This window comes from Canis lupus, chromosome 2 (genome assembly GCF_003254725.2).
Source record: "Canis lupus dingo isolate Sandy chromosome 2, ASM325472v2, whole genome shotgun sequence".
NCBI classification, from domain to species: Eukaryota; Metazoa; Chordata; class Mammalia; order Carnivora; family Canidae; genus Canis; species Canis lupus.
In genome coordinates this window covers 22441160-22464985 of record NC_064244.1, presented here as the reverse complement: position 1 = coordinate 22464985, position 23826 = coordinate 22441160, and the positions used below count along the sequence as shown (strand labels likewise).

The following is a 23826-nucleotide window of genomic DNA, read 5'->3' as shown; positions in this document are numbered from 1 at the left end:
TCCCTTCCCTTCCCTTCCCTTCCCTTCCCTTCCCTTCCCTTCCTTTCTTCCCTATCTCCGAGGCTTTCTCTCTTCCTTCCTTCTTTTCTTCCCACCCTCCCTCTCTCCCTTTCTTTCCTACTGGGCTTTAAAGCCAAGCACACATTTATCCCCCACATGTCCCATTCCCTCATCAGTGAGGATACCCCAAGGCTGACGGTACGAGAACCTTCTAATAAACTACCCAACACACTGTAAAGGGTAAGCTGCTCTTGAGAATTATGGGTTTTGCAATGAGAGGAATTCAGAAAACCTCCTAGGCCATTTAGTGATGTGTTAATTTTCCAGGAATATCTCCCCTGCACTGTTCACGTTCACTGAGCATCCCTGAGCATGTGCTGCCTCCACCACAGACACAAAAGCATAAACCTTCCAGCAAATGCCTGGCATGCTCTAATTACTCTGAGGATCCGGAGCAAGTCACAGCTTTGCAGATTGCTCAAATGTATCATGGCACTTTCCTACCCAAACACAAGGATACTTCTGCTTTTACAACTGACAGGAATGCAAACCCAGAGGACGCTTTGTATTTTATTTTTTGGGTAGGGGGGAACCTGAGATTTCATAGCAAAACGGAACAGATCTATGAGAGGTAATATACAGACACTGATAAGTCCATGGAACCCATGGAACTAATAGCAGATTTACATAGTTTACAGCATTTTGCTATTTGTGTGGAGAGATTTAAGATCATCAGGTTTTAAATAGTATTTTTTTTCTTCTTCCATGCCTCATTAATATTTTCACTAAACTGGTAAGTTGTGTTTTACAACAAAAATCCAGCCCCCGGGCCTGAATGGCAGCTGTCAAGAACCAAGTAAATCAGAGTTAGGAATTATTCCATTTATTTAACAATGTCATAGACAAGATCTTGTGTTAAGATTGCAAAACATTTACTTATTCAAGATGTCCCTGCCTCTCTGTTCCTTTCTTTTCCCCTTCAAACATAGGATAAATCAAGTTTTTGGGCTACGCCAACTGGAAAAGGCATCACGGAGCAATGATTACATGTGTTGGCTTCAGTGCCTGCCCTCTGGAGTTCATATCAGTGTGTAATCTTGGGCAAGTTATTTCAGCTCTGCTAGTGTCAAGTGTCTCATGGGAGAAATCACAGGGTTGGTGTAAAGAGTAAAATGGAATAATCTCTGCAAGGCGCTTGGGACAATGCCTGGAGTGTGTAAGTGCCAGTAGCAGCTGTTTATCATTATCGTTTTTATTATTGTTGCTTTACTTCCAAGTCCTGGTGTTCCAGGCCCTTGCCCTCTAGCCGAGGGAGCTCACCAGTAGACAGACATTTATTTGTGATGGAGATAAGGTCAGAAGTGTTCTAGAAATGGGCATGTCAGGGAAGACCAGAGAAATGGGCATGTCAGGGAAGACCAGACCAGAGGTATCTTAAAGGTTCAAGAGGGAGGAAATGTTCACCCATCAGACGCTCTGGAGAGTTTGAGAAAAATTAAAACTAGACAGTGCCAGTTGAATTTAGGGACAGCAAAATCATCTGGTCCCCATATGAGCCATTTTAGTGAACGGGTGGGGACACAGCCCGTGGTGTGCTGGTGAATGCCCAACAAGGGGCTCTCTTCTAGTATCTACCAACGTCAAGGTGTAGACTCCCAGCATGGCTGATTGAAAGCTTGAGGTCGCTGGATCCAGACTGGAAAGAGATGTTCACAATCCTGACCTCAAGGTGGAGATGGGCAGCAGATGGCTTTCATTTTCAAGTTCATGCGCTTTGTGTAGAATAGATATAAACGAGGCGGTGGTACGTATGCTGTGTCAGTGCTCCTGCCTTCACTGAGTCTGGGTACTGACATGTGGCCCTGATCCCTTCTCTCTGGGCACACCCCGGATTCTAGGAGGCTTCCCATGTTCTCAGCAGACCTCCTTCTGTCATCCGCCGCTCAGAAAAACCTGCTGCCTCTCCCAAATCCTAAACATATCATTGCAAATGGAAGAGTTTGGGGATAAGAGCCGGTCCGTCTGTCTCTAACACATTTCAAGGCAGAGTGTGTCCCGATCCACTGACGCCAGTCTTTGGGTCCACTTGGCAGGGATGATCGGCAGTGGAAAAATGACTCAGTCTTGCTTTGTGTGGCAGCCCGGAAGGATGATCCGACTTTGGACTCAGAAAGCAATCTTTTGATCTTAATGTGGCTTCTCAAGTACACTTCTGTTATGTGAATGAAAATATACTGTCCAACTGACCCCACTTTTTCTGTCTATGTGGTGGTTATAAGTCTCAATTCAAAATTATGCATAGACTTTCTGACTGATACATCAGTTTCCTGTCAGTTTGGTTAACAGGATTCAAGACCCGAAAACCCCAGGGGGAAATGAAAATAACAGCAAGTACTTACAAAGCACTTATGACACACAAGGCACTCCTATAAGTATTTTACATGTCAATCTAAACAAGAACCCTCTAGGTCTCCATTTTATTGAACAGGAACCTAAGGCACAGAGATATTTAGTAATTTGTCCAGGGTCACACAAGGATCAGAACCAGGATTTGAATGTAGACCTTTGGTTCCCAATGGTCTAACCACTACCATAGGCTGGTTCCTAACTGGTGAGTTCCAGAACTTAGAATGAGACCCTGAACTGTTGCAGAGAACCTGGAAGATTCCATTTACACTGCAAAACACAAGATCTCTGTCTGTCCTGGAAAGGATGCAACAGAGACCATCCCAGGACCATAAGAGCCTCCTTCCAACAGGAAGCTCTACTGTCTCTGCTTCTGCAGCTGTAATGCCCTCATCTGGTTCTTTTGGTTTCTGGAGACTTACTCTGTGATCATTCTTGCCCCAGACATCTGCTTCCTGGTGAGAAGGCTCAACCCTGGCCCTGGGATCACATGTCTGACTACCTGCCCAACTAATGGACCCTACCCTTCCTGTATCCCCAATTCCCTGGATACTTCAGGAGGATGCCGCCTGAGTTTCTCTTTGCCCCCACGTTATCCTGATAATGCCTCGTTGCCCTGCTTGGCTGGGCACTTTGTGTCTGAGGCTAGACCACTAAGAAGCTAATTAAAAGGGAACTGGGATGCAGTAGCTAAAAAGTTATTCCTCCTAAGCCTCTCCTTGGCTCTTTAGTACCTTCTGAGAAGATGAGAGGCCTCTGCCTTCCCCATTCCCTTCTCCTTGGGCCTCCAGCAGATGCCCCTGCGAGCCGCCCTTCAAGAGCTTCAACACTCCAAGCTGGAGAAGAGATGACAGGTCACCTTCAAGGTTTATAAAGAGGCCTCACTGAAAAACAAAGTCTCAAGGCAGAGGGATGGAATGATGTCCCTTGGCATTTCTCTGTGTCTGTGGTCTGAGGTCTGGTTTTTATAATGCGGCTTTAAGGGTACCCTGGCTGTATCAGAAAGTTCTCTGGATCCGGGGAAAAGACAGCTGATTTTCCCCCAGTCGTCCTAAGTGGAAGAGAGGACCTTTGCAGAGAGAGAAGGGGAGGTAGTGTGTCTCTCCTGGTACAGCCCCGGCAGGTCAGCGTCATTCTTTGAGCATTTGGTGTCGTTGCTTAGACAATGAAAGGCTGAAGCTCTGTGCTTCCAGGACACCAATACACTTAGAATTTTCATGATTTTGATGACAGTGGAAAGTTCTCATAGAGACTCTTATCGTGAGCATTGTTGTACTTAAAAAAAAGAAAAATCTGATCAATGTAGTCATGGAACGTGAGTCCTCCAAGGCAGATGCGTGACAGCAGTTCATTTGGGAGATGGTATCTGTAGGGGCTCTGATTCCCTAATAGAATGCATGTCCCCACTTCCATCTCAAGAACTGACTAGATGGTGTGGCGTGGTGCCTCCGTCCTTGGTGGCAGGAATCACAGTAGGTAAAGCTGGTGGTTGAACACCCACGTCCCCTCCTCCCGTTTATGCATAATTAATCCCAGCCTTCTCCAAGGACTCAGTTTTCAGCATCCTTAAGCCCTGCCTCTTGCAACCCCAAGGCTTTGGGAAACTTGCTAAAAGCTCTTTCCGCAGACAAGAGTTTGGGAATCTATGTGCAGAAACGTGTCCCTTCCAAACTGGTCTCTGAGTGTAGCAGGTGGCTCCCGGACCTGGGCGGCTGGTGCTCCTGACAGCAGCCCACTTGGTGGGAATGTCACAGTCATGGCCATCATACGAGATGATGGAAAGCCGTAAAGAACCCAGGGCAGTGTTGATCAGAATCCTGATCTGCATTTCCATCATCTATAATGTGTGAAGTGGCCATGGAAACTATAAACTTTTTCTATTTTGAAACCTTAGAATCCCCTTCAGCACTTTAAACCGAATGGTTGTGGAGGGTCAAGGGCAAATTTTCCTTAAATTTTTTTTTATGATTTATTTTTTTTTATGAAAGAGAGAGAGTGTGTGAGCAGGGGGTAGGGAGAGGGAGAGAGAAACTTAAGCAGGCTCCCTGCTAAATGGGGAGCCCAATGTGGGGCTTGATCCCAGGACCCTGAGATCATGAGGTGAGCCGAAACCAAGAGTCGGATGCTTAGCTAATGTATCATCCAGGCATGATGACCACTTAGCTTTGTTAACTGTCTTTCTTATAAATCCACTGGCTATTTTTTTTTTTTTAAGGAATACAAAGTCAAGTGAAAAGCCATTAGAAGCATGGTAAGATTTAAGGGCATTTACCTAAACTGAACTGAAGCTAAAGGCATAAATTTTACTTATTTTATTCCTCTGTTATTTCTGTTCTTGGTCTGGATATGTGACTCTACTTGTGATGTTGTGGAATCATTGGTTCATAAAAATGTCAGATGAGAAGTTCCTAGACCACCATCTGAGTAACACCCTCCAATGTTGGGATATTATCTGTTAAGTCACAGACAGGATGGCCCATAGTACAGAGGTTACTACCTTATAAGGCAGTGCCCTTTATTTTGGGACAATTTAACTATTAGGAAATGGATTCTTATGTTTGAATCTCTGGCTTTGTAGACTCCCCCCGTTGTTATTATGTAATAACGCTGACAGTGATGGATAATTTTATTGAGTCCTAACTATGGGTCGAGTACTCCACGTAGGACTTAATGTACCAGCTCATTTAATCTTTGTAAGGATTTTTCAAGGTAAGCCATAATATTCCTATTTTGCAGGGAAGAAGACCAACAGGTAAAAGGAAAATGTGACTCGCCCAGTAAGCGCAGAGGCTGAGTCCAGAATCTGTGCTGGAACTCTGGGTTCTTCTGCCCTCCTTTGGTTTCTCTCCCATCTTTCGCCCCCACTCCCTTCGTCCCTTCATTCCCCCATCAAATATATTATTCCACACCCCTGCCTGTCTCTTAAAGCTTTTGGTTTAGAAATATCACAGGAGTTGGCTCCCAGTACTTCAGATGCGAGCCGATCTTTCTAACAAACGTACAATGGGACCTCTCCTGGCCGTTTCTGGAGCAAGTGTTGACGTGGTCCAAGAATCACACTTTTGAGCGCAGCCACATCACATTTTTGCCTTACTTGAGTTTGTTTTCGACTGAAATCCACGGGATCTCCCCCCCACCACCACCACACATACAGTCTTTGCCAATGTACAGCTGCTAAGGGGGGCAGTCAGGGTAGGGCATGGTTAGGTGGCTGAACTGCTTTGGTCCTCAGACCACTTGGTAGCCCTGTCACCTTGAGCTGTGACTTGGCCTCTCTATGTCTCAGCTCCCTCATCTGTAAAGTGGCATCATAATAGTGCTTATTAGTTCACTGGGTTGTGAAAATTGAATTAATAACTTGTAGGCACTTAGCCCAGAGCAAGGCAGGTAGCAAGTGTTCGGTAAATGTCATTGTTGTTATGCCCAAACTGTTGCTGTTGCTCTCAGATCAGTGATGAAAAAAAATTGAACTGTGGATTTACATTACATATACATTTAATTCGAGCAAATTCCATCAGCTGCATCTCTCTTTCATGTGATTAAAAATACTGTAAAGTGGGGTGCCTGGGTGGCTCAGTCAGTTAAGCGTCTGCCTTTGGCTCAAGTTACAGTCCTCAGGGTCTTGGGATCGAGTCCCCACGTTGGGCTCCCTGCTCAGCAGGTCAGTGGGGTGCCTGCTTCTCCCTCTCCCTTGGTGCCCCTAGCCCCTACTCATCCTTTCTGTCTCAAACAAATAAAATCTTTAAAAAAATACTGTAAAGTTATTTTTTGCACATAGTGAGTGCTCTCTACTACACAATATCTAGAGTTTTTATATATTACTAAGCTCTAAATATGTAGTAGGGTATTGGGCTAAATGTTTAAAAATGTGTGCACCATACTTTCTGGGCAATGGAAGGAATTTCTAAGGGAAATTTTGATTACCATGTACATAATTTTTGCCTTTCTGGCTGACTTTAGACTGTGTTTGAACTGAGCCTGCATAGGGAAGTCTGTGATAAACCACTGGAGCCTCCATCCAGCCTTCCCGAAGTTAACTAGTTACCTACTAGCATGCTCCTCCTGCCCCGTACAGCCCATTCACCATGCAGAAACCAACAGAGAAGTGTTGCAGGGCTACAGGCTGTTAAAAATACAGAAAGATGGCTGTGTCTCACGTCCTCTGATTCTTTGAGTTCCAGCCAGACCACCATGTGTTAGAAACTGCTGACCAGCAGAAAGTCTCCAATCTTAAAGCCACGTGCCCTAATAATTACAACACAGTGTGGTGAGGGAAACACATTCCCAACTAATCATCCATGCCATGGGCACCCAAATCTGGGGATCCCCAGGGGAAGCAGCATTTGAGGTGAGTTTTTTTTTTTTTAAGGTGAGTTTTAAGGGTTGGTAGAAGCAGCTGAGAGGGAGGATGGAGAAAGAGTGGCCTATAGGAAGCCCAAGAGCGTGGAGGGGTATTTGGGGGTGAGCCAGGAGCCTGTGACTGGAGGGTGCGAGGGAGGAGGCCAAATGGGACCAGGCAAGATGTCCTCAGGTCACTGAGAGCCATTGATAGAAGAAGCTCAACTCCCTGCTTTTGACTCTTGATGGGGTTCTTAGATTCCATTTCAATCTAAATATGGAAATATATTTGAGTAATTCCATCAAGTATAGTTTCTAAAAGAGAATTGTTTCAGTTCTTTGCCCCTCTTTGGAAATGGAACTGAGGAAATGAATGTGTGTGTGTGTGTGTGTGTGTGTGTGTGTGTGTGTGTCTTTAATGTATAGTTAAAATTGATAAGGAAATACAAAGAAATTAGTTTCCATGTTGGCGAAGTAGGATTATGGGCAAACAGATACTGTATTTGTTATATGATGTTTTAAAATTGAATGAATAACAGAACTTAATCATCTTGACAAGTAATTACAGAAGTTAACATTTAGTGATGCTTCTGGTTCTCTGGACTATTCTACATCTTTTCTATGCATTAGCTCCTTTAATTCTCATACGAGCCCCTCACATAGGTATTGTTTTTACCCACCCGTCACAGAAAAACCTAAAAGACAGAGCAAATATCTTTGTCTTTTTTGTCAAGACTGAAGCTTGACAGTGAGGAAGTAGAGGAGCCAGTGTGGGGGACCCAGGCAAATATGCCTCCTGAGTTCACATTCTTAGCTGCTAAGTCATATGACACCCACTTCATGGTATTTTTAAAGTAAATTGACTGTGTGTTTTGGGGGTAAGGTAGGAAGAAGTGGTAGCAGGAGATTTAGCTGTGGGATTGCTTTCTCAGCGTTTGGCCATGTCCAGTCACAGGAGCTCAAGACATCTTATGGTAATCCAACACACCACGATCATCTCATAAGCAAGGTGAGTGGTAGGTTTTTTCCCTCAAGGACACACAGGGCCAGTGGGTTTCAGAATAATCAATCGTTGAAAATGCATTTATGCTTTGCAATACAGTTACCAGTGCACCAAAGGAAACATGATTTTTAAGCCTTCTAATTGATTAACTGGTGCTATTATTCCATTTTGAAATTTTTTTTTTCTCCCACAGCGACCAAAGCAATGTGTGCTCATGGAAGATAAATTAGGAAAAGTGTCTAAGCAGAAAGATGAAAAACATTCAGAATCCCACATTCCAGAAATCCCGCTCTTCACATCACATATACATTAGGGACTGCCAGTCACCCTAACCTCTTTCCACCCCAATATATGAATCCGGATCAGCCTTTCCTTGGAGTGGGAGAAGGAGCCACTGTGTGTGTGGTAGGCAGGTAGGGCCAGAAAAGGAGGTGGCCCAGGGCATGGTGATTTGTATTTCCTGCTCGTGAGAGAGCTGTTCATTAAACTTCAAGGAAAAAAGTAATTTTCTGTTCCACATGCATCTGGATTCTGACCTTGGGGACCAAACGCAAAGGACCGCGAGTGGCGCACACACCGTTCTTCAGCTTTTCCAGATGCTGAGATTCTTGCCGCATTATTTTCACTCCTCTGGGTTGTGTGTCTCTGATTCACTAGCGATAAAAATATTGAATGTTCAGGAGAGACAGAAATGAGAAGCTCATACCAGGGCGCTGCAATGCTGTTTCCACCAGCGACATTCTTGAAATTCCTCCCAGTGACTTTTCCAAAGAGAAGAAGAAGCAATAGGCGTTTTTCAAAGCATTGATTTTGTTGCATAACATCCATAATTGGAATAGAGAAGTTTATATTTTTTTGAAATGACAATTCACAGTTGTCTCTTTAGCTCCTGCCCCTCTCCCACAAGGTCTGGGGTCCCACTGTCACCATTTACGTAATTATTTATTTTGTATGAATTCATATTTGTTTTGGATTCAGGTATATGATTGGAGTATGTCATCCAGTCTAGTTTGTCAGCAGCAGTGGATTCCAGGCTCTTCGGGATTTTTTGCTTTTTTTTTTTTTTTTTTTTTTAAATCTTTATCATCTTTGACCTCTGTCTTTCCTGTCACCTGGCATCCACCACAATGGATTCCATATATCTCCTGAAGACATGAGCATCCTCCTCAAATTTGTCATTTTGTGGTGTATGTGTGTGTGTGTGGGGGGGCGAATTTGTGTTTTTATTGTTTTATCTTTTTAAGTTTATTTTATATTCATTTTTTAGTCATCTCAGCACTCAACATGGGGCTCAAACTCACGACCCCAAGATCAAAAGTCGCACGCTCTTCCGCCTGAGCCAGCCGGGCGTGCCGAGTTTGTGTTTTTATTTTCATGAGTGCTGTTCTTAAATAAACTCCATTCTGTGGCTTACTATTTTTAATTCACACTGTTTTTAACATCTGGCCTTACAACTATATTTCCCTCCAGTCTGTTGATTTTAGCTGCTTTTGCTCCATCCATTCTACTCTCCATCTCCCCAGAGATAGATATGTGGGTTGCCAGGCTTTCCTGCCTCCATGAAGAGTATCATAATGCACGCCCTTGTGCAAGCCCCGTCTTAGGCTTATAGGGGAATTTTCTCAGGCCTTATAATCAGAAGGCATACATGATTTCGTTAGGGATTGCCAGATTATTCTATTTTTTTAGTACGTATTTGTGGAGTCCTTTATGTGTTTATTACATTATCCTTGGTGTCAAGACGGATTCCTGAGAAAAAAGCAGAGGACTATGTTCTCAAGAAGCTTAAAACTCAAGTGGGAAGAAGGTAACAATAAAGAGAATACATAAGTAATCATAATAGTTATCCTTCTTTTTTTTTAGTAAGCTTCATGCCCAAGGTGGAGCCTAACACAGGGCTTGAACTCACAACCCTGAGATCAAGACCTGAGCTGAGATCAAGAGTTAGATGTTCAACTGACTGAGCCACCCCGGCGCCTTACAGTTAGTTACCATTTATTGACGATTTGCTACGTGGCAGGCATTTATATGCATCATTTCAGTCCTCCTAGCCTTATGGGATGTGTGTGTATTATTCACTCCTTTTTGCTGTTTAAGAGAAAGCAGTTCAGAGTGGTTAAGTTAGTTGTCCAAGGATGCACAGCAAGAATGGTGGTAGTGCTGGGGTCCTGAATCCAGGTCTCTTGCTTATCCCAAAATGAGATGCTTATTTTTATTTTTTAAAAATATTTTATTTATTTATTTATGAGAGATACAGAGCGAGGCAGAGACCTAAGCAGAGGGAGAAGCAGGCTCCCTGCGGGGAGCCCGATATGGGACTCAATCCCAGGACCCGAGGATCACGACCTGAGCCGAAGGCAGATGCTCAACCACTGAGCCACCAGGCATCCTGAGATGCTGATTTTTAATGAAATTACTGAGTCTTGGCCTATAGCAGGTGCTCAATAAATACTTCTGAATTACTGCTTGAAATAAGAGTGGCTAGTATTTTTTGAGTAATACCTGCTAAGCTCCGTTTAAATATTTAATGTCTAGTAAACTCTCCAATATCACAATAATTTTATGAGGTTGGTGTTATTACTATTATCTCTGTTTTACTCCCGAGGAGACTAAGGCACAGAGAGGCATAGAATAATTGACCAAATCTACACAGAGCTGGATTTCTTAAAAACTCCCAACATTTTATTTGAGAGGATTATAGATTAAATGCAATTGCAGGAAATAATACAGAGCAATCCCATAAACCTCTACCCAGTTTCTGCCATTGGTAACATCTTGCAAAACTGAAGTACAGTGTCATAACCAGGATATTGGCAAGGATACAGTCAAGATACAGAAGGTTCCAGCATCCCTCATGATGTCCTTTTGTAACACACCCAGTTCTCTCTGCTCCCACCCCCTCCTTCACTCCTAGCAACCTGTATTCTGTTTTCCTTTTCTTTCTTTCTTTCTTTCTTTCTTTCTTTCTTTCTTTCTTTCTTTCTTTCTTTCTTCTTTCTTTCTTTCTTTCTTTCTTTCTTTCTTTCTTTCTTTCTTTCTTTCTTCTTTCTTTCTTTTCTTTCTTTCTTTCTTTCTTTCTTCTTTCTTTTTTCTTTCTTTTCTTTTTCTTTCTTTCTTTCTTTCTTCTTTCTTCTTTCTTTCTTTCTTTCTTTCTTTCTTTCTTTCTTTCTTCTTTTTCTTTTTCTTTCTTTCTTTCTTCTTTCTTTCTTTCTTTTCTTTCTTCCTCCTTTCTTTCTTTCTTTCTTTCTTTCTTTCTTTCTTTCTTTCTTTCTTTCTTTTCTTTCTTCCTCCCTCCCTCCTTTCTTTCTTTCTTTCTTTCTTTCTTTCTTTCTTTCTTTCTTTCTTTCTTTCTTTCTTTTTCTTTCTCTCTCTCTCTTCCTTTCCTTTCCTTTCCTTTCCTTTCCTTTCCTTTCCTTTCCTTTCCTTTCCTTTCCTTTCCTTTCCTTTCCTTTCCTTTCCTTTCCTCTCCTTTCTCCTTTCTCCTTTCTCCTTTCTCCTTTCTATTTTCTTTCTTTTCTCCTTTCTTTTCTCCTTTCTTTTCTCCTTTCCTTTCTCCTCTCCTTTCCTCTCCTTTCCTCTCCTTTCTCCTTTCTCCTTTCCTTTCCTTTCCTTTCTTCTTCTTTTCTTTCATTTATTTATTTCAGACACAGAGAGAGATCACAAGCAGGGAAAATCATGACCTGAGCCAGAGGCAGACTTTGAGCCACCAGGCACCCCTGCTCTCTGTTTCTAGAGTTTTATTTTTAAAAATAATGTCATGAAATTATACATGTACTTAACATGTACCTATATGCCGTAAATTAACGTTATGATGTTATACATACAGATGTAAACCTGGGATTGTCTTTGTCACTCAGCCATCTCTGGAGGTTCTTCTAGGTTGTCACATGTATCAGTGACATGTTCAGTATGTCAGTATGTCATACATGAACTATGTATCAGTAGTTCATTCCATTTTATTGCTGAGAAGTATTACATGGAATTGGGTGGATCACAGTTTGTGTAACTACTCACCAGTTGAAGGACATCTGGCTTGTTTCCATTTTTTAAGCCATTAAAAATAAAACTGCTATAAACTTCTGTGTACAGGTTTTTGAGTGAGTATAAATTTTTATTTCTCTGGGATAAATGCCCAGAAGTTCAGTTGCTGGGTTATATAGTGGTCGCATGTTTGGTTTTTTAAGAAATTGCCCAAACTGTTTCCCAGAGTTGGTGGACCCTTTTACTTTCCCACCAGCAAAGTATGAGTGATCCGGTGCTGTCACTATTTTTTATTTTAGCCATCCTGATAGGCATGTAATGACATCTTTTTGTGGTTTTAATTTGTATTTCTCGAATGACCAACAGGGCCATCGGTTTACCTTCTCCGGTGAAATGTTGATTCGTGCCCAGGTTCTATTTGGATTGGTTGCTTTTTTAGTGTTGAGTTTTGAAAGTTCTTTATATAGGCCAAGTATATAGTATACAGTCTGAGTAGAGTCATCCTTTGTTGGATATGTGGTTTGCAAATAGTTTCTCCACTCTGTAGCTTGTCTTTCCATCCCCAAGCAGGATTTTTTTTTAAAGATTTTATTTATTTATCATGAGAGAGAGAGAGAGGCAGAGACACAGGCAGAGGGAGAAGCAGGCTCCATGCAGGAAGCCCAACGCAGGACTCGATCCCGTGACTCCAGGATCATGCCCTGTGCTGAAGGCGGCGCTAAACTGTTGAGCCACCGGGGCTGCCCCCCAAGCAGGATTTTTTAAAGAAGCAAAAGTTTTTAATTTTTCCTTCCCTTTTATATTTTTTAAAGATTTTATTTATTCATTTGAGAGAGAGAGAGTGAGAATGAGAGCACAAGCAGGGGAAGGAGCAGAGGGAGAGGGAGAAGCAGACTCCCTACTGATCAGGCAGCCTGATACAGGGCTCGATTCCAGGACCCTAAGATCATGGCCAGAGCTGAAGGCAGCTGCTTCACTGACTGAGCCCCTCAGCCTTCCCCTTCCTTCCTTTTATACAGGAGGGAGGGCCCTTCTCATTTAGAAAAACAAATGCCTTGGTCCAGGTAAGACTATTCAGCTGGTAGTGATTTCTGCTGAAAGGTCAGAGTGACAGATGCTTCCCATTTATCTGGAACCCTCTAAGCCTTAATTTCTTCATCATACTCTTTTTATGGTTGTTGTAAGAATTAAAGGACATAGCAGGCAAAGTATCCGGAACCATGCTACATGGGCACATGACCCTGGTTGCCAGAACCATCCTTCCCTTCCCCGGCACTCCCTGCATGCTGGCATATGCTCTGCTTCAGCTATCTCTCACCTCCTGGAAATCTGTGAAGGGCTAGATTTCTGATTGCTTGGAGTCAGTATGTCAAATTATAGTAGACTCCATAGATGTCTTTGCTTGAAGTTTTAAACAATTTGCCAAGATTACATGTGGGCATATCTGGGATAAAATTCATGTTTTAGTAAGTCTGGACTTTTGGTAGAGTTTAGGCAGGGGTCCCATATTTTTATGATATTAGATCTGTAGGAATCTTAGAGATCATCCAGCTTAATTGTTTTTACTCAATTTTTGCTGTTGTTGAGGGTTTTTTTTTTTAAGATTTTATTTATTCATTCATGAGAGACAGAGAGAGAGAGAGAGAGAGAGAGGCAGAGACACAGGCAGAGGGGGAAGCAGGCTCCATGCAGGGAGCCCGACGCAGGACTTGATCGCGGGTCTCCAAGATCATGCCCTGGGCCGAAGGCAGGCGCCAAACCACTGAGCCACCCAGGGATCCCTTTTTGTTGAGTTTTATTTATTTATTTATTTATTTATTTATTTATTTGAGTTTTTAATAGCAAAACTAATATACACTTATTATAACACATAAATGACTCAGAAATGTATGTGGAAAAAGTCAATAATCTATTACACCACCTCTGTAATCTTTAATTCCTCCCCTCTGAGGTGGCTAATGGTAACTTTGTTGTTCACCATTCTTTATATTCAAAAATTCCTTTACCTCTATCGTTAGTTTTTGTTTTTAAGTGAAAGCTATATTATACTCTTACCAAAATCATGTTTCTGCACTTAACAGTATGTCACGAATATTCTTTAGGTCTTTATATAATTAAAAAAATTTTTTAAAGATTTATTTATTTATTCATAAGAGACACAGAGAGAGAGAGTCAGAGACATAGGCAGAGGGCGAAGCAGCCTCCTCACTCGAAGCCTGATGTGGGACTCGATCCCAGGACCCGGCGATCATGACCTGAGTCAAAGGCAGATGTTCAACCACTGAGCCATCCAGGCGCCTCTACATTCTTTTAAAATTTAACTTTACTTTTGTCAAAGCAAGACCCTTGTATATTGTTTTAAAATTCAATAGTATCACTAGACGTCAACTGAATAATTGCGGCCACTTACCCCAGTCCTCCCTACTCTTGGATTCTCTCTTCCCAAAGAGACACGCTGTGAACTCCTTAAACTCTTTCTTTGGGTATTTACCTCCAAATTTCTAAACAATATGTTTCTACTATGGTTCCTCAATTCATCTGTTTTAGAACATCATCTGTTGATGTCATACCAACAAGAGGATTTAGCTTTTTTATCTAACCACACAAAAGATATGCTCACACACACACGTTTGTCTTAAACGATCAGTGCTTATGTCAAAGATCAGCGCTTATATTATGTGACTATGTAAATAATATTCACAGCAAAATCATAAAAGTGTATTAGGATTACATTTCCTTTCTTATACTTATTTTGTTTCCCTTGGATTTACTAATTACCCTAATTACCTTGTTTATGTTTTTCATTTTAATGACCTCTATTGGAGTTTAATTTATATACAATAAAAAACATCCATTTAAAACACACAGTTCTATGAGTTTTTGGCTAGTGTATACATGCAGGTAATCGATCACCAGCCTGATCAATATAGAGAATATTTCCATAGCCTCAAGAAAATGCCCTGTGTCCCTTCCCTGTTAATCCCCTTCACCTTCTGTCTCAGGCAACCACTGATCTAAGATTCTTTTTTCTATTTTTAATTTTTTTCACTATATACATTTTTTTTAGGGTAGGCTCTAAGCTCTTGGGGAGCCTGGGTAGCTCAGTTGGTTAAGCATATGCCTTCATCAAGGTCATGATCCCAGGGTCCTGGGATCGAGCACAGCATTGGGCTCCCTGCCCCATGGGGAATCTGCTTCTCTCTCTCTCTCTCTCTCTGCCCCTCCCCACTTGTGCTCTCTCTCAAATAAGTAAATAAACCTTAAAAAAATAAAGTTGGCTCTACGCTCAACATGAGGCTTGTACTCACGAGCCTGAGATTAAGAGTCGCAGGCTCTACCGACAGAGCCAGCCAGGCGCCCCTGCTATAAATTATTTTGCCTGTTCTAGAACTTCATGTAAATGAAATCATACATCATGTACGCCTTTGGTTTGGTCTCTTCCCCTCAGCATAATGTTATTGGGCTTCATTCATGCTACTGTATTTGTTCTTTACTGCTGGCTAGTATTCCACTGTATAAACATATCACACAGTGTTTACTCATTCACTTGTTGGTGAATACTTGGGTTCCTTCCAGTTTGGGGCTCTTATACTAAAGCCGTAATAAACATTTGCATTCAAGTCTTTGTGTAGATGTGTTTTCACTTCTCTGGGGTAAATCCTGAGGAGGAGCACCACTGGGTAACTTGGTAGGTGGTGTGCTTGTTTTCCAAAGTGGTTGCACCATTTTCATTCCCTCTAGTAATGAAGAGAATTCTGATTGTGCATTAATAGTTGGTGCTGTCAGTATTTTTAATTTTAGCCATTTTAGTGCATATGTAGTTATGACTCACTGTGGGTTTTTTTTTTTTAAATCAGTAGATTTTATTTGTTTGTTTAAGCAGTTTCCAGAAAAATTGAGTGCAAAATACAAAGAGCTTCTATAAACCGTCACCTCCAGTTTTCCCTATTTTTTAAAAAAATCTTGTTTGAGTACAGGTGACACACAATGTTACATTAGTTTCAGGTGACAGTGTCTCCTGTTATTAATAGGATTGTAGGATCAGAGGTGTGTATGTTTTACATTTTAATAGCTATTGTCTCACACTAGTGTGATACATTTATTACAATTGATGGTTAGCTAGACTCTAAAGTTTACATTAGGGTTAAATCTTATTGTATTTTGTGGATTTTAACAAATGTGTGATGACATGTGTCTGCTGATACAATATCACATAGAATAGTTTCGCTGCCTTAAAATCCCGTCTTGCGCCTGTTCATTGTTCTCTTCCCCTTCTTCTCCTTCCCTCCCCCTCCCCTTAGTCCCTGACCTCTTTATTGCCTGCATAGTTTTGCCTCTTCCAGAAAGTCCTCTAGTTGGAATCACCCAGTATATAGCCTTTCCAGATGGGCTTCCTTCACTTAGCCTCCTCCATGTCTTTTTTGTGGCTTGATAGCTCGTTTCTCGTTAGTACTGAGTAGTGTTATATTGTCTGGAGGGACCACAGCTGGTTTTTCCATTTGCCTACTGAAGAACACCTTCGTTGCTTTCTGGGTTTGACCGTTACGAATGAAGCTGCTAGAAACATCCACTGGTCTTTGGTGGACATGGAGGTCGGATGCCAGCATCTGGGAGCTGAGTGGGACAGGGACAGGACTCTTGTCCTCCTGGAGTGCTTCTGTCTCCCCCTCGGCCACTGAGCCTGCCTGAGTCAGCTTCCCTGGAGAGCGAGCCTCCTCCAGCTTTCCCCCTTGGCTTGCTTGAGGGTAAGAGAGACAATCTGGGATTGGAGAGGGTCTATATGGTCCTTCTGAGGACCGATCCATCCCCTTGTTTTTAAACCAACCATCTGAGGTATCTGGTACCTTCAGCTCCTGAGTCTGCCAGGGCTCAGTGATGCAAACCGACCCTGGTTTGGTTTACTTCCCACACTGCCCTCCCTGGCCCACCCTTGGCCTTCGATTTGGGTCTGCTGGTCCATCAAGTCAGTTGCAACTTGTCCATCTGCTTCTACTGCCATAATTTTGTTGACCAACCTTGATGAGTCATTTTTTCCCCTCCTCTACCTTTTCTGCTGTGCTTAATGAAAACCCCCCAACTCATTCTTCTTACAAAGATCCTTATTGGATACTATAATATGAACATACCATCATTTATTCAGCCATATTGCTGTTGATGGACTTTCAGTTTGGTTTCTGTATTTTTATTATTATTATTCTTGGCTCTACCCATAATGCTTGGATAAACATCCTCCCGCCCATATCCTTTCTCACTGGGTTCTTTTAATTCTGTAGAAAGTCTCCTCTGTGTGGGATTGTAGGACCAGAGGTGTGTATGTTTTACATTTTAATAGATATTGTCAGGTTAATTTTCCAGAAGTTGGTTGCAATTTACACTCCCATCAGCACTGGATTCCGTTTCACTTTCCAAGTGAGAAAATTAGGGTCCCAGGAGGGCTGAGCATGCAGCATTATTTTAAGCAGTGGACTTGAGATTAGCTGATTGCTTTTTTTTTTTCAATAGTAAGTTTTGATAAATGCTGCCAAATTATTTTTAAAGTGAAGAAGGTTAATGGGAATATAAGCAAAGGCTTCTCAGGTTGGCAAAGGAACATTCCCTGTGTGATATTCCACGTGGCGATGATGGCTTCAGTTGGAACTTGAATGGACAACCTCTATACTCCTCCTTGAGGAGGTCATTGTTTCCTTGGTGACGGGCTGTGGCCATCCATGCACACCCTGCAGGAGTCTCAGCAGGGACACTGTTCACCGCATTGAAAAGGAGGGTGTGGGGTATCTGGGTGGCTCAGTGGTTGAGCGTCTGCCTTTGGCTCAGGTCATGATCCCAGGGTCCTGGGATCAAGTCCCGCATCAGGCTCCCTGCAGGGAGCCTGCTTCTCCCTCTGCCTATGTCTCTGCCTCTCTGTGTCTCTCATGAATGAATAAATAAATCTTAAAAAAAAAAAAAAAAAAGAAAGGAGGAGGGCTGCGGGTGTTGCTCACCTGACTGATCTCAGATGGTTTTTTCTTTTAAGAACAAAGCATTCTGTTCTTGTGGCCCTTAGAGGCCCAAAGCAGTTCTTCCTTCTCTGGGTCATGAGGAAAGGACCCAAACTGGTCTTTTTAGGCATTGTGACCCTTCCCATTGGCTTTTTCACGGTTCTGATTTTAACCTCCCTACAACTAATGAGTCTATGTATGTGGACAGTGGAAGCAGATGCCACACAGTCCCAGGCCCCCTGCACAGGGTGTGCATGGGGACTGCTCCCAGGGACGGTGTGTCTCCCAGAGTTGGAAGCTCCAGGAAGGCATTGGAGGGGGACAGAGCACGGCAGCCTCATTAGCCTGCCAGGGGCAGAGCAGTAGCTCCGAGCTGAGCGTTGGAAGGACCGGGTTCTAGGTGTAATGCAGAGTTTTCTGCATTGGCCAAGGGCATCCCAGCTTCTCAAGTATCAGATGGGTCATCCTTAGAGCAGTGATGACATCTCGACTGTCTTCTCCACCAGGCGGGAGGGAGGATGCCAGATGATGGCTGTAACAGTAAACCCACACACTGGCTTAGGGCCCTGCCAATCTCCCTGTGACTTTCCTCCCCGGCCCCTCCCCAGGCGATACCTTCCTCACGGTGGTCAGTGGAGCGCCACTCGTGTCTCCACAGGCCAAAGACAGGCTGCCCTTTGCTTACCACTGGCTCACTAGCACCTACACAGCATTGCCCGAGTGAATGAGTGAGTAAATAAAAACACAAGTAGCTAGCTCCCTGTCACCCTCTGTGACTTTTGAAAAACTACAGAATACCTGACTTTCACCATCATCACAACAACCTCAGTGTTGCAGACCCGTTTGCTCCCTGCCAGAAACCCTTCTAAGCACCTGACATTGCTATGTTACGGGCAACAATATATATTGTGTTATTATTATATAATTTTATTATGCTTCATAAATAATTAGGATTATTTATATATCATTTATGTGACCCTCATAGCAGCTCTGCAAGGTGTGTCCTAAAAGTGCCCCCATTTGACCCAGAACAGAAAGGGGTTAAGAACAGCCTGGCACCCCTCAGCTGGGATTCAGACCCAGAGCTGAGCTCCTCACCTTCACGCCCGATGGCAACTTGCTCTCTTGGCAATGCTGCCCCCACATCCTTTCCCTCAGTGTCCCCTCACGAGGGCATCGCAGTCTCCTGAGAGGCTTCTCCTGGGTCATGTATTAGGACAATGCCAGTTGATGTATGAATCCATTTAACAAACCAAATGCAGTTAAACAGACTCAGATTCCGCTGTATTACTGTGTCCCAGATGCTTCATCTGCACAAACCCCACTGGGCATCAGAGCAGCCCCATGGGGTGGGCACTATGATCATCCCCACCTTATAGGTGAGAAGTCCAGGCACAGAGAGGGCAAGCCACCTCGAGAGCCCACGGCTGGAATGTGTGGAGCTGTGATTCACATCCAGGCGGCCTGGCTTCAGAGTCCATCTCCTCGTTCTTGTAGCAGCTTCTGCACCAGCAAAAGTCTTTGGTAGCGACATGCTTGTTAATTGAGAGGTGTTTGGATCCTTTGCCCTGGCCGACGGAACCCTTCAAAACCCTTCAGAATTGTTCTCCAGTTTACTTGCTCCTGCCTCATCTCCAGGAAACAGCTTCAGTCGCTGCCCCTTTAGCTCCTCATCTATCTCGTCTACCTTACTACAGAGTCTGGGCTCCGGCACCTTGATGTTCCTCCTGCGTGTTTGATTTAGGGCATGGGCAGTGGATTTTCCAGGACATACTGAGGACTGTCCTCACCACCTGCTATGGGAGAACTAGATTGAGGCACAGCCCTGTGCCACTTTAGTTGGAGGAAATGAACACATTGCAGCAAGGGTGGACTCATCTAGACCCTTATGGAAAACCACTTACTGTACCAATCTCCTGTCTTCTTTCTCAGAGTCTGGGACCTTTCTGCCCTTTGGAGTAAACTGATAGAGATCTTCTGTTCAGAGAGGAGAGCTTCATGTACAGAAACCTATGCTGGTTTCTTTCCAGGAATACTAGAATGTTTTCCATATTTTGCATTTTCTTCATAGAGCTTATTAAAGGCTAAAATTCACAGTTAGAAAATAACTTCTTTGTCTTGAGGAATACTTTTTTTTTTTTTTTTTTTTTTGATGAGGAATACTTCTTAACCGTAGGTGTAACTGAGGAAAACCTGTGGGCTCCCCTCCAGAGATTGACTCACGAAGCCTGGGGTGGAGTTCTGGAATTTGTCATTAGAAAAGCTCTCTCTGCTTGGTTCTGATGTATTCCCCCATCTGAGCATCCTGGCGTTAGGATAGTGAAATGCACTTAGCCTTGGAAGAGGTGAAATGTTAAGCATCAGCTATTTGGGAATCCAGCGCGCTTCCTTGGTCTCACGGTAACTCAGTTCCCCTATAAGGTGTTAGGGAACAAGGATAAAGCAACAGGGCAAATAATGGTCTGCACTTGAAAGGGGATAGTTTTATTAGATGCTGAGTTCTTATTTGTTAACAAAAAGCCTACAGCATGTATTACCTTTCCATTTGATTTTACCAAGGGGTTGATTTCATTGTGATTTCAAAAGCTGTGACTTTATGCAATAAACTTTGCACTCCACCTGATGCCATGGAAACATCTTGTTCCAAGGCACTGAAAGCCCAGGATGATAATAAACAAACCAGTAAGGAAACAGAGCTAAAAGCTTGTCCTTTCTTCCCGAGCTCTTGTGTGTTGTTCCCACGTCGAGGTTGTCAGAATATCACACGGAGCAAAGTTAGAGGCCTTCTGTGTGGCTCTCAAGTGAAGAGCTCATTGTGTGGGAAGATCTTGATTATAGTCATTATGGATGGGGACATGTTCTCTACCTCTGGTTTTGTTTCAACCTCCACACTATCTTGCAGAAAAGTGTCAAACGGTAACTCTTACAATATCCGAACAGTTGTTTTTGAAAATATTAGAGCTCTTGATTTTCTTGTGATGTTCCATTTCTCTGGGCTCGAACAAATGTTGCTGGGTAGCATCATGTAAGTGAGGGGCTCCAGGTACTGAAGGAAAAGGACACTGAGATTGTTAGGAGCTCCATGGCATGGACCTAGAAGGAAGGTCACAGAGGCAGGGCTGATGACCTGGCCCTTGGTGAGCTCCGCTGGACCTCAGGGCAGCTCCCAAAGTGGGCTTTTCTCTTCCTTCTGGGTATAGTTTGGACAAATGACCTCCAAAATCCTTTCTAACCCTGAAGATGTAGAATTTGAACAATGAAGGCCAAATTCCTCACCTTGCTACTTGAAGCCATTTGTCACCTGGGGATCTGTTATAGAACTGTTATACTTCTTCCCCACATCTTTTCCTCACTGGCAGGCTCACTTCTGCCTCTGGAACTTCCATCTTGCTTTTCCTTGTGAACCCTGCACCACTCCCTGCCCCCCCCCCATCATGACCACAGGTAGGACCCCGCTTCTCTTCTTTCCTTATCTATGTTCTGCCCAGTGAGATTTCTTTTTTTCATCTTGCCAGTGAGCTTTCCCTCATGACTGAAGCATCCCTCCAAATTTCCCTTCTTTGAGACCTAATTGTAGCTACTTCCTGCGCAGCACGATCTCAAGCACATTATAAATTATGTTTTTAGGGTGGGAGTTGGTAGAGCCTTCAGGACTTATGTGTAAAGATGGGTAGATGAGGAAGCAGTGTCCCCTCCACCCCATGTCTCCACGAACATTCCTTAGAAGAAGAAACTACACCTTATAATCTTCCGTCTTAGTACTTGATGATTCATTATTTTACAACACAAACAAAATGGTAGAGGAGCTGTTTTGAGGTTGCAGTCAAGACTTTATCTCTTTTTAAAGATGTTATTTATTTATTTGAGAGACAGTGTACATGCACAAGGAGGGGGTAAAGGCAGAGGGAATCTCAAGTGGAATCCACGCTGAGCTCCCAGCCTGATGCAGGGCTCAACACTGGAAAGGGTGGGTGGGGCAGGCTTGATCTCATGACCCTGAGACGTAATCTGAGCTGAAATTGTGAGTCAAGTAACCAACTGAGCCACCCAGGCACCCCAAAACTTTATTTTGAAAGCGAGGAGCAATTTAAATCTCCAGAGGTCAGCACAGACCCTCTGAAGCTCTGTATTGCTGTTTTCATGGCAATTTTTGCAAAATTTTGCAAAAGGTGCAAAATTTTTGTTGGTAAAGGATTGAGTAGGTGCTTTAAGGGCAGTGGTGAATCTTAGTCAGAAGGGCTTCAGTACATTGAACATGGACACAAAAAGTCAAGACATTGGCCATCATTGTTCAGGGGCCTTTGTTCAGAATAATAAATGATTCAGATCATGTGCTATGAAGAAAATACAAGCACGTGAAGGCAGAGAGTGGCTGGAGGATATGCATTTGCCACTCTGGGAAAGCTTATCTAGTAGGATACAAATACCATGAGAGCAGAAACTCCGTCTCTATCCTGACCCTGGCATGCAGGAGGTGCCTATCAAATATTTGTAAATATCGGTAAATATTTGTTGAATGAATGAGTAAATGAATAAAAACTCTAAAGCACTATGCCAAGGTTGGTTGTTGCCAATCCAGCAGCACTGATCTGTCTCTGGCTGCTGCTGATGGCCCTACCCCCTGACTGATGGATGAGGTCTCTATTTGATTAAGGCCACACTGAACTCTATTTCAGGCTTCTCTGTGATTTGCAGACTCTGTAGCTAAGATTCACCTCCCTCCTGAAAGAACCTGCCCCCGACCCCTTCCCCATTTCACATGTGACTATTTTGGATAGGGGATCAGAGAATGTCACGTTTTTGTGCAAAAACAGTAAGTGTGAGGAGCCAGCCATGGAGAATCTGAGGATGAGAATTCCAGGCGGGGAAATAAGAAAAAAGCCCGGAAGAGGGAGGGTGATCTTGGAGTGTTGACAGACAGCAGGAAGATCCACATGACTGGTGACAGTGCACTGAGTGGTCAGAAGGGCTTGTGGGCCCAATGCGGTGGCCTTGTGGGCCATTCTGGGGAGACTGGATTGTATCCTAATTGCATGGGGAGGCTACCCTGGGCTAGTGCCCGACATAAGTGTCTCTATATGTATTTGAACCTCACAGCAGCCTGGAGTAAATCCATTAGATGCAGTTATTCCCATTGTAGAGATGAAGGAAATGGAACTCTGAGAAGTTCACAGGCTGGAACTCAGACCTTCGACGGCCCATAGGAGTTCTCACTGTTTGCCTGAAAGGTGGAGTGTCCCCCAGACTGTGAGCCTCCCCTCGGGAGGCCCCAAGAGGCTGAGCCACAGCAAGTCCATCATGCCCCTGCTCTGATAGGGAAAAAGGCTGTGATGTATGTGTTGGTTGCTGAGCAGGAACCGAGAGAAGCCACCCCTTTTTCTTGGTCCTGTCCTTGCAGTGGCAGATTCAGTTTTGGCTGCCCCACTTTGGGAGAAGGTGGGGGAATGGAAGAGATGCCAGGAGGCAAAACTGAGATGCGGCAACAGTGGTCTCCAAGTGACTGAGGTTTCTGTCCAGTTACTTCCATCTGCACAGAAGATTAAACTAGAGAAGGTCAACTTCAAGTGTAGCCATACAGAGCGATGAGGCATAGTGAGCTTCCTAGCAATAAGCAACGTTGGATACCTACGCAGCCCACACAGGGCACTTCTAGAAACTTGGTTCCAAGGAAATCGCAGAGCTGTTCTTCTGGAAAGGTTAGCATGGGCTTTCGTCAGGGACGCTCTGACCTTTTACAATCACTTGACTCTTGGAGGCTGTGATCCCAGTAAGTGTGACATTCACACTGAAAGAAGAGTTTCCAGGTCTGGCACAACCTGCCCCTGGACAGAAGATCCCCTCCGGCCTAGCAGGGGCGCTGTGGGTGACGGGCAGTGAGGCTGAGGCCTACTGGGGAGAGTCTCCGTCACCACTCAGAGGAGCTGTTTTTTTGTTTGTTTTTGTTTTAAAGATTTTATTTTTTTATTCATGAGAGACACACAGAGAGAGGCAGAGACACAGGCAGAGGGAGAAGCAGGCTCCATGCAGGGAGCCCGATGGGGGACTCGATCCCAGGTCCCCAGGATCACACCCTGGGCTGAAGGCAGCGCTAAACCACTGAGCCACCCGGGCTGCCCAGCT

General features: G+C 43.7%; 1 protein-coding gene across 2 annotated transcripts in view; it reads left to right on the top strand.

Annotated features, from left to right (window-relative positions):
- The window catches only part of CAMK1D (calcium/calmodulin dependent protein kinase ID), a 431996-nt gene that overhangs the window by 203847 nt on the left and 204323 nt on the right, over positions 1 to 23826 (top strand). The gene's annotated exons all lie outside the window — the stretch shown is intronic.